This window comes from Lepus europaeus, chromosome 1 (genome assembly GCF_033115175.1).
Source record: "Lepus europaeus isolate LE1 chromosome 1, mLepTim1.pri, whole genome shotgun sequence".
NCBI lineage: Eukaryota > Metazoa > Chordata > Mammalia > Lagomorpha > Leporidae > Lepus > Lepus europaeus.
The window spans coordinates 142511878-142524039 of NC_084827.1; the positions used below are offsets into that span (position 1 = coordinate 142511878).

Consider the following 12162-nt stretch of genomic DNA (forward strand, 5'->3'; position numbering starts at 1 on the left):
CACATGTACAAATTCCAGGAAGGCTCTCGTTATGAAAACAATTCTAAGACAAGGATTCCAGATGCAATTAATAATTTTTTCCTAAGCATGTCGTTTGTTTTAAGTATATTAGAAGGATCTAATACATTCAACTTAGAGAGAAAAAAAAAAAACATTCAGAGACAACTCGGACAGATAAAAGCCAAACCAGAACTTGTCGTAAATAGCTTAGCATATAAGAAAATTCTGAAATAGGGACAAATCAGAATCTATGTATCAGGAAAATGTATAAGAGTGGCAATAACTCATCAATCAATGCAGTGTTCTATCATCATAAATTGTACTAGAGGAAAGAGATTTCCAAGGTCATGTTTTCATATACCTTTATTTTGGAGGTGAGAAAACAGGCTTAGAGACATTAACTAGCTAGTTAACGACTGTGCAGAGACAATAATGAAGATTGCAAGACTTTTTGTTTAGAGCCATCATCATCATTTCACAGTGATTTGCCTTTTCAGTCCAACAACTGGCCAACATGTAGAGCTGTTTTTCAGGTTTTCCACATTGGCTTTTATTCTGTTGGTTCTTGTTGCTTTCCAGCTTTTTCAGAACTAATATTATTTCCTGCTTAAATCCCTGACAGTATTCTGTATATTCTCAGAGCTGAGTAGGGCAGGATGCTACAAATCAAGGAAGTTCCCACTGTAAATGTCTCTGCCGCCCAAGTTCAGCTTCTTTGGGACTCCCAAGAAGAAGTCTTTAATATGGTGGTCATGATGACAAGAGAACCATGATCTCAGCCACTTGGATTTTTTTCCTCTGCTTTAGGAAGACTGCTTCTAGAACACCATCTGTGAAGACAAAATTCTTTCTTTACGTTGTCAGCATCTTGTCTCAGACCAAGAGAGTATTTCTGAATTTTCACAAGATACATAATATGTCTATCTGTGTGTATGTGTGTGTGCACAAGTATGAATGTGTTAGTGTACTTCAAAATATTGATGGAAGATAAAATATTAGTTTATATTGGCTCAATATATATATATATATATATATATTTTTTTTTTTTTTTAATTTGGCAAGTAGATCTACAGACAGTGAGAGAGAGAGAGAGACAGAGAGAAAGGTCTTCCTTCCATTGGTTCACCCCCTCCAAATGGCCTCTGTGCCAATCCAAAGCCAGGAGCCAGGTGCTTCTTCCTGGTCTCCCATGCGGGTGCAGGGACCCAAGCACTTGGGCCATCCTCCACTGCCCTCCTGTGCCACAGCAGAGAGCTGGACTGGAAGAGGAGCAACTGGGACTAGAACCTGGCACCTATATGGGATGCTGGCGCCACAGGCGGAGGATTAACCAAGAGAGCCACGGTACTGGCCCTGGCTCAAAATATTTTTAAATCCTTGCACATGAAGTGGCTTCAAAAAGTTCTTGATAAATGTGTATTATGGAAAGATCAAGCATGGATTTCAAAATATGTTTGTATTCTCTCTCTATCTCTCTTATATATATATGCATATACACACATATATAATATTTGTACCAAATATCTATATACATATATTTTAATCCTATTTACATGGACTTTTTGAAGTGTTTGTATATATATGAACTCATTTTAAAATATAGTATTTTTTCTTCTTTACCTTTTCATACCCCGAAGTATTAAAATAAAAGCATATGTTAGCTCCTGTAAATAAATAAACAATTTAACCAAGATATAAACACTCTAGATATTCACAAAATCTGTGTTCATTATCTATTATTAGATTTCAAGGTTATGATATCCATTTTCCTGTAAAAAAATAACCTCTTCCTAAATCTCCTCTCTCATTATCTCTCTCCCCTTCCCCTTCTCTGTCCCTTCCCCTTCCTTTCTCTCTCCCTCTCTCTCTCTCCTTCTTTCTCTTTCTCTCTCTTTCTCTCTCTCTTTCCCTCTCTCTCACTCACACACACACTCCTGTGTAGTTCCATCCATATCACTTAGTTCCACCCTTATCAGTTTATATCTTGTCCTTCAGATTTATCCTAGTGTTTTTGAGTGACTTTCAAAAATAGGGAGAAGAAATAAAAGTTTAAAAGTGTATTATCTATCTGTGCTACAGATGCAGGGGCTAGTGGAATAGGACATGGATTAAGGAAATTTATAAGTGTTAGAAATAGAGAACTAGTAGGAATAGCAGAGCCAATAGGAAAGGAAGCTTATCATTTTTGTTAGTGCCGAGTTGACTTTGTGTGACTCTGGGCTAGGGAGAGATTTCTAAAACTAATAATATGGCAGAAGTATGTGCAATAAAATTCATTCACTGCATGATTTGTACATGAAGGTTATAAATATATGTATAATCACCCACTCTGCCTCCTCCTTCCTTCCTTCCTCACTGCCCTTCCCCACCCCCACCTCCACCTCCCCATGTCTCCCCCCCCCCCCCCCGGCACCACCACCACCACCTCCACCTTCACCTTGCTTCTCTTGGATGCCCCTCCACAGCACCTACCCTTAAACACAGTCAGTCAATAAAGCTTTCCGCTGAGCAAATCCCAAATAAATAAATAAATGTATAATCAAAACATTCATTTCATAATTTTTCTCTAACTGCACCTAAGAGTGAGTTCTAACACATGTTATTGCTTTGGGGGACGAATTCAGTGAGTCACTATATAAGATGTACACTAAACTACAATAGCATTCATGACCATGAATGTATTAGTTATATAACCCTGACTTCCTCAAGGTACATAGAATTTGAATAGTTCTATGCCATTTTCACACAGAATATAAAGCTTTTTCTAAATTAATTGTGGTTATCTATGTTCTTCACCACAGTGACAAAGCTATTTTCAAAATCACTCTCAGGATCGCTTCTCAGCCTTTTGGCTAAGATCAAGTGTAGTATCTGTTCTTATCAGTTTAATATCTGATATGTCCTCTATCCGAGGACAAAAAAAAAAAATCACTCTCAGGATCTCAGCCTAATTCATTTTCTACAAATGACAACATTATATCAAGACACATCAAATAATGCTACTGTTATGTATGCGTTTTGTGTTTCATTAAAATTGTAGTTACATTTTATTTTCTTAAGTTTTATATTTATATATCTTGAAAATACTCTCTTGAACATCAGCTAGATGCCAGTGACCCATGAATTAAATGTCAAAATAATATTCCTTCAAATATAGGAATTGTTCACATTAGCTTGTTCAAGATTTCAAAATACTTTGATGCATTTTGAGATTTGGTATTGCTATTTTCTACTGCCTGATATATGTCAAGAAATCCTTTATTTGTGCTATCCATTCAGATGATTTACAAGAGTATAACTTTTTAAAGGACTTAAAGCACTTACTAGAGATTCAAATTCAGTTCAACCTTATATGGAGTTACCAATGCAAGTAACTAACTAAAATATTTAAGGACAGATAAATTTTACATACAGCTAAGTTTCATGGAACTAAGTAGCAACATCAAGGCTTAACTTTCACTATTGGGGTTAACAAATTTCTTTTGATATTGATTGTATATTTCTATATCAGAAATATTAAAATTTAAAAACTGTACCTCTTAGTTTAGATAAAGTACAGTTTAGATGGCCTCATTGTCTCCATTTTTATATAGTTAAAGTGTTCCTGAAGTTTCACCCTTTTATCTTTCTTTACCTTTCTTTACCTTAATCTCAATGTCTCCCATTTGCTCCAACACCCTAACATGTATCATGTCTCTACAAGTATGCCTACCTGTCTTTCAGAAGCTCTCAGTTTTCTTTTATTGCACTTTCCCTTAAAATACTCAAATTGCGGATCTCATTGTTCTTTTAAGTACATCCATGTATCTTCATTCTTTTATTTTAGGTAAATTTTTCAAAAGGATAACTCCTTGCCTCTACTTCCTAAGTGTTAATGACTATTCAGATTCTTGAGAACTGATTCTAGGTTTCACCATTTGAATTAAATCACTCTATTTTAGGCCTTGATGAATCTCTAATTGCCAAAATCTACTGAAAGTTTCTTTACTTTGTCATTTTGCTAGACCTTGAATGTTTGGTTTCTTTATTCTGTTTTGATAACTTGATAACCTTTTCTTCTTGACAAGACTATATATTTTCCTTGATTTTCTTCTTTCATATGGTGTCTACTCTTTTTTGATGGTTTGTTTTTGTTGTTACTTACTTCTGTTCTGCCAATCCACTCCCTCCATTTCTAAATGCCTTCTTTAAATCTCAAATTTGCCAACCTGGCCATCCTCTTTGCTTCAATAACCACTTTAGGTCAATGATTCCCAAATTATGGTGATTATGCCATGCCTCTCCCACATTTCCAATTAACCAGTTTATCTATATGTTCATTATAGTTTCAATAACAGAAGTGATTTTTTCCCTGAGTATCATCCATCTTTCCATCTTACTCTGTAACACATATCTTTCAGTTTTTCAATCTTCTTGCTATTTTCTCCCGTCTTATATCTTCAACTTTCTGTTTATTTTTTACCTGATCTTTCTTGAATCTTAAAATCAATTGCTTCTCTTTCTTCCATAAAATCATTCTGCTATAGGCCTGAAGTTCCCCATAACAGTCATTTTAGCTTTTATTTCAATTTGTGGTAGCATAGTTTCTACTCCAATCACTATACTAGAAATATATCATAGACACTGATAACATATGAGAGGTTGAATCCAATGCAATATTTTGGAAGGTTTTAGTCCTTGTTTTAGTCCACATTTGCATTATTTAAAACTGTTCACCACTGTATCCATAGCAAACTCTCTCCTTCCTCTCAGACCATTTCTATGTAGTCTTCCTTGAAGCTCTGATTTCATATTGCTTTCCACAATAGTTATGTTCTCTGTCCTCTTCCCTTCAGGTTCACACTGGGTAATTCCATCTACCTTCATAACCTTAGTTCCCTTCTTTTTGCTAATGGCTATCAAATCTATCCTTCAGTTCAAAACTCTACCCTAGGTCTTATCACAATAAACCTACTTGCTTCCTAGTAGTTATCACTTGTACTCTCCAACTGAACATCACAATAAAAAAGCACCTCATTTTATTTCTACATCCCTTACCACCATTGAGACAAACACGTCCTTCCTCCTTACTCTCTATGTGGGTGAACAACATGGCTACTTCTGTAGTTTCCTATTCCACAGGCATCCAATGAGTCTCTTGATTCTATTAATTCTATAAATTTAGTAGCTTATAATCCAAAACTGTTTGACTCCAAATCCCACATTAATGAGGATTCTTAATAAGGTTATTAGACATCCAGAGTCATAAAACCATAAAATAAAATAAGTTAAGTGATGATAGTATTACCATACATGTGTTTTACAGCTATGTCTACTTTCCCTCCGTTATTTGCTGTCTTCTTCATAGAATGTAAAACTGTAGTTATTGATGGGGTACAGAGAGCTCATTATATTTTTTAGAATCTTTTCACACTTATTGATTCATTTAATCTTTATTATACTCTGAAAATGTATACTCAGATTACAGGTGAGAATATTGCAGCTAAGCAATTTCGAGTAAACTACACAGAATCAGTAAGCTAGTGAGGACAAGAAATAGGCCTAGAAAGTCCATTGTGTTCTCAAGACTTTATGGCTTTTCTATTTTTTCATATGAAACTTTTCAATCTACCTCAATAGTCCACCGTCTGATAGTAGAATTACCTGGGAAGCTTTTAGGGAATAATGATGCTTGTGTTCCACCCGTGGAAATTCATGTTCAGTTGATCTTGGAGAGGATCTGATTTTCTGTGTGTTAGGAAAAGAGGCACAGAATAGAGAGGAGAAAGTGTAAGAATTTATAGCCAAACTGAATTTATTCAGAGAAAATAAATTCACAGAGGTGGATGACCAACTGCCCGCATGCACACTGATGGAACACTTAGCAGAAGGCCCCAACTCCCAGGGGACAGGCCTTTTATATTTTAGGAGGGCTCGGGATGGGAGTGGGGTAGAAGGCAACAGGTGGAGGGGAATTCCTGGAACTGGTCTTTCAGGTGGCCATGGAGCTGGGGTATGAAGGCAATAGGGTGTGAGACCCAGTTGAGATTCAAGGGCAAGGAATACATTCTAATGTTTATCTATCCTTTGGGCAATGAGCAAGAATGACTGAGGCTTATGTCTTTGTTCCATCACTATGTTTTGTAAAACTCTCTTTGGTGAATATAATGCTTAGCTACAATGGTTTAAAATTGGTACATACTTGCCTTCTCTGGATATTCCTTATTGATGGGTCTTCAAGTATCACACCATATCGTATTTCTCAATACTTGGAAAGTAGCCAGCCTGCAAAAACCTTTGAATAAATACTTGTAAAATACTTCCATTACATGTCAACCCAGAATAATAATCAAGAAAATTTCAAACTTTATTCATGGGAAACAAAGTCAACTTCGAAATTCAGAAGAAGGAGCTTCAAAACAAAACAAAAGAAAAATGTTTGTTCACAGTCTGGGGTTTGAAATGTGGCCCTAAAAAATAAACAGTTCTTATAATCTCATAGCAGCAGCTTTCAGGATATTGCTCTAATCAATTCTCCTGTGAGCTAGTCCCACCAACCTTCTAATCTTGGCATTGCCAAATTATGTTTTTGTAACAACTTGCATAATCTCTCTTTTTTGCATGTTCTTTTTTTCTCTGTTACTGATCTTAGAGGATATTGACAGTGCTGTGCTAAATGATGAAATAGTCTCTGTTTTTTCCTTTCCACTAGGCTGGGAAATATGCTCTTACACATACTTATTTTCAAAGCCATGAATGTATGACTTAAACAAAAAAGAAGAAGAAGAAGGAAAATTGGTTAATAAAATGGAGTTTGATTAAATCGCTTCTGAACCATAATACTTGAGAAATACTAAGATGACAGCATTTATGAGTCCTGCACTAAAAAGGAAAATGACAAAAACAAACAAACAAACAAACAGAAAGATTTGCCATCCAAACCAGTTAAACAGTCATCTGCCTCTACTCACGAGAGTAGTTTCCCAGAAAAGGAAATGTCTTGTTGATGTTCTGGAGGCCCCTGAGCAAGGCAGACCTCCCCATCAATAATATGTGCAGAAACCCTGTAATTTCTGCAGAAGGAATATCTGCCTCCAGACTACAGCTGAGTTTGGGTACCTGGCTGAGATGGTTTGCAGCATAGAGTGAAACACATGTGTCTGAGCAAGAACTGGGAAAGAGAATTCAGCATTGATTTAGAATAATATCTTTAAAATTGTCTAGGATGATAAGCCATGCATTGTACATACTGATTGAGTACATGCAGAAGTGTGTGTGTGTGTGTGTGTACTTGAAACTAAACTCACAAGGAATTTTGTAATCCATTAGTGAGTCATGGAACCAATGTTTTATGTGTCAATCAGTATTTTTAAAAAATAATAGAAAACAAAATATCAGTTTTCAACTTACATGTTAAATGTTAAGTATTGTTTTGAGATTTCAATTGATTAGACTGATTTTCAAAAGATTTGTAAGCTTTTTACAAGAGTTTGCTAAATCAAAATAATGAAAAAAGAAAGGAAGGAGAGGGATTGAGGGAGCGATGGGGAAAGGGAGATAAATATGGTTTATCTTTGTAGAACAGAACTGTACCTAAGAGACACATAAAATCTATTCTATTTATTTTTAATAAAAATTAAAAAAATAAATAACAATATCCATGAAAATAGATGGACTAAGCTTTCATACACAGTTGGGTTCCAGGAAGTTTCAGCCACTCAGTTAATAAAGATGTATGAACAAAGGCCCTGTCCTAGGTGTTTGTTAACCAGATGGGAAGAAGAAAGTTCCCTCTTCTTAAATAACTCTAAGAGCAAAATCACTAATTTCTACCCTGGTTACTGGTTATGCCACTTGCAGAGTTATCAACGAAAAGCATCATACATAGTATCCACAGTATAGGGAGAAGGACAAGCAAAGATTTGAGAAAAAGTGAACATAAGTGGAATAACACATGTGTTGCTTTTTTTCTTAGTATTTATTTATTTGAAAGTCAGAGTGAAAAAGAGGAAGAGAGAGAGAAAAAGATTTATCTACTCATTGACTTCCCAGATGGCCACAACAGCCATGGCTGGGCCAGACTGAAGCCAGGATTCCCAAAATTCCTCAGGGTCTCCTATGTGGGTGGCAGGGGTCCAAGCATGTGGGCTATTCCTCCACTGCTTGCCCAGGCACGTTAGCAGGAAACTGGATTAGAAGCAGAGCAGCCTAAACTTGACCTAGCACTCCAATATTGGAGGTCCATGTTTCAAGTGGTGATTTAACCTGCTGCACCACAACACAGGCCCCTGTTGCTGCTTTATCATTGCTTTTGGTTGTTCTGCTGTAAGACTTCTGACCCCAGATGCCCAGGACTCTCATCCATTGCCTGTGGTCCCCAGATCTGGTGCCCAACCAAGAACAGAGCTCTAGAGCAATGACTTCTTTTTCTGCTTCATCACAGCATGCCTGTCTTGTGTGCTATTTTCTCAGAATCAGAAATGTGATAAGAGGTTCTGATGAGGCATTAAGAGTAATAGTGTCTGAATATGCTGTCTCCTCAAATGGTATCATCATTTTCACAGGGGCATACCAATAGCATGAGTACTATGAATAAGTCTAGTCATTTCATTATTTCAATAGAAAGGATGCTGATACATACTGGCCGTGTCCTAATGAAGCTTTAAGTCTGGCAGCAAAGACAGACATTCAACAGTAAGGACAATATGAGATTAACATTAAAAAGGGCAAGTAAAAGAGCTATTTATAACAATATAATTTAACCAAGTCTCCTGAGCCAAGCAAGGCTTCTGAGGCAACAGCCTTTGAAATGGGGCTTCTAGAAAATCATGAGAGGGCCAAGGAATCCATCTTTGTAGATGGACAGCCCACCTCTTTATTTGCTGTATACCTAGGGGAAAAATATTGAACTCTTCCAAGTCTTAATTTTCACATGCATCAAATGAAAGAGGTAAACCAGCTTCAGGGGATTGTATACATTGTTTAATACGTTTCCACAGTAACAGTAGTAGTATTAGTAGCGGCGGTGGCACTAGTATTGAACAATGAGGTTCTGCTTTCCAGAAGGAAGATGGGATTTATGTAAATCTTTATAGCTTGGGTTTTATGGAAGGTTTTTATGTCCATAAACCTCTCTCGTCTGAAAGGGAAGCCCATTCTAATGACTCTGTGCAGGCCTTTTAAACAGCCAAAGAAATAACCCTCAAAATACAAGTATGTGGCTTGGAGACTGCTCTTCCCAGTCCGGAGCATGGTAGTAACGAGACAGTGAGCCTCCATCTATCAGTAGAAGTCCAGACATCGTGTAGTAATAGAAGGCCTTTCTTCATAGCAGAAGTGTGAGACTCTTGTTTCCATTAATGCACTATCCCATATATTACAGTTTATACAAACTTTCAACTTCCAAGGGAATCTGAACATTTTCACTATTTAAATTATAGTGCAAGCAGATGGATGAAAACAGTCAATGTTTTTTGGTTCAGCATTTGGAGTCACATCCTTAGTACTGACCACACACTGTGGATAGAAATCTTTTTGAGAAATACTACTAGTTGCTCCATTGTATTGATCTGGTGATGAGCAGGAACTGTCTACACAAGCGAATGTTTTTCAAACAGCAATGGAAACCCACACTCCAAAGACTGTTCATTCATCTCTTTTACCCGAGAAAGGACATTATTCTTTGGCTTACTCTTCCTTAACAATCATAATAAACAGTTGTTCATAAATTTTCCATTTAAAGTGGCCTGGCATTAAATCAATTCTGCTTACTTAATAAAAGTGTCCCAAGAATACATCAAGGCAAAGTTCTCCCAAATCCTATTCTAAAATCTCTCAGTTGTTCCATGGAACTCACAGTTCTATATAACCCTTCAGTTTGGCGTATGATCCTCTGGTTCCAACACATTTTATTAAGTTCATTTGTATATGATCCCCAGCCATGCTAACTGAACTCGATTAGGGGTTTCCCATGCCAATCTTCAATTTCCCAGCTCCCTGACTGTGTTCATGATGCTGCTCCCCTATGCTGTGCAGTTTTACCATCCATCAGATCCATGCCAAACACCATCTGCTTTTCAAGAAAAGTAAGTCTTGGTCTCTGAAATTATATGGTACTTTCTTGTTCATAATCCCCTAAAATATTATAGACAAAGGATTTTTTTATGCCATTTGTGTTTCAACTTTACTTACTTGTCTCATCTTCCTTTCAATATTGCACTACTACCTCTTACCATTCTCATTTTCAAGTGCCATTCTTTGAAGACCCTAATATAAGGTGTAGCATAAAGGTTAAGTCTTTATGCTGACTCTGACTTGTATGGTTTACTTGACTTTGAATAACTACATTTTATAAAATTGCATTTCCTTATTGAAAAACAGCGAGTTTCCAAACCTATTACCTGGCTGTACCTCAACCTAGTGAGTGGCATGTTATGTCTGATGTTCCCTAAATTGTTCCAGGATGTATGGCATCATTTAACAATATCATGAAGGCTTTGGGCATTGTCCTAAGAGAAATGTACAAACATATATATATATATATATATATATATATATATATACACATTCGTGTTACAAGTCTTTAATTTATCCACTAATGTTGAAGGGTAGAGGATGAAAGTTGTGGTCTGTGAACATTTATCTTTTTTTCTCATTAAAAATTTTATTAACTAAAATTGTACATACTTAAGGGGAACAATATGATATTGCCAATGTTTACCAATCAAATCAGGACATAAACATTTCTTCTTCCTAGACATTACTTTATGATTTAAGCCTTGAAGCTCTTTTCTTATATCTGATTATAAAATATATTATAATTTAATGTCAAATGTTGTCACCTACTATGCAGTATTTGGTACCCATTATCCAAATTCCCTCTACCCTCCCCCTCTTTCCCACCAGCCTCATATAATTACAAGCATTTTAGGCTCTTTCAGCACACCCAAGAAGTCACACCTATTTTTATAATTATATTCAAATTATATTTGCCTTTGCTTCTGTGCTGACATTTGCACTGATGCTACAAACATCACGATGGATAAAAACATTGGTCTATTGATGTGAATTATGGCAGTGGCAATAAACTAAAACTTCTATTCTTTGTGTTCTTTATTAGTTATATTCTTCACAGCCATGAACCTAAAATAAAATGTGTTTCACTTAAAGTCCTTGATAAAAAAGTAAAAATTATTAATTTTATGATGTCTCAAAGCTTGAGTCACATTCTGCATTTGAAGAAGGTACACACATACAGCACTTCTCCGTTCTGAAATGAAAATGTTGTCTTGAGGAAAGGCGTTTGTGTCTGTGCTGTGAGCAGAATGAATCACTCTTCTTTGTTAGAACACCATTTTTTTACTTGAGGGAATGACTGGCCAACAAACTGAATGCTATTCAGACCACAGTTTTGTTTTTTGGCAGAGATTTCCTCACAAATGAACAAAGTGAGACTATCACTTCAAGAGGAAAAAAAAACCCGAAAAGCATTTCATGCCAAAGGTAAAATTCAAGCTTTCAAGAAAAATAAGAATTTTAGAAAGCATATAAATGGCACCATGAGTCTGACAGCTTCCCTAAAGACATTTCTGATGAGATCAAAGGTGATACTAACAGTATGATTCTTAAAATATGCTGTGTAATGATATGTGTCAACATTTGGAAGATCTGCATAGCTCAGTAAGCCAATATCTTCCAAATGACCAATGCATGATGGCTTACAATTATGCGCGAGTAAAAGGCTCATCCTAAGCAAATGAAATAAATCACTACATGTTAATGTAACTTAATTCAAAACGTTCATTGATAATTAAATCACATATTGCAGCTCCCTTTAAAAAACTATAATTTGTCCAGTTTTCTATAGTATAAAAACAGAATACTCAGAACTATCCTAAAATGTTATTAGAATACTCTTCCATTTAACAACCACACATTTGTATAAGGCCATATTTTCTTCACTGAAAATCATGAATTGCAATAGTGTGAATGTAGATATAAATTTGAGAAACCAGGTGGCTTCTATTGTAACCTAATGAGACATTAGCAAAATATTAAACAATGCCATTATTTTAACTTTATTTTTATGTTATGTGAGATGTAACTATTTTCATGACAGGATTGTTTATGTAAGAATGCAATCATTTTATTATAAAATGATTTAATGAATATACATTTTAAATA

General features: G+C 35.8%; 1 pseudogene; it reads left to right on the plus strand.

Annotated features, from left to right (window-relative positions):
- The first annotated feature begins 2832 nt into the window (after nucleotides 1-2832).
- LOC133768774 (U2 spliceosomal RNA) lies at nucleotides 2833-2956 on the plus strand (annotated as a pseudogene).
- The last annotated feature ends 9206 nt before the right edge of the window (nucleotides 2957-12162 follow it).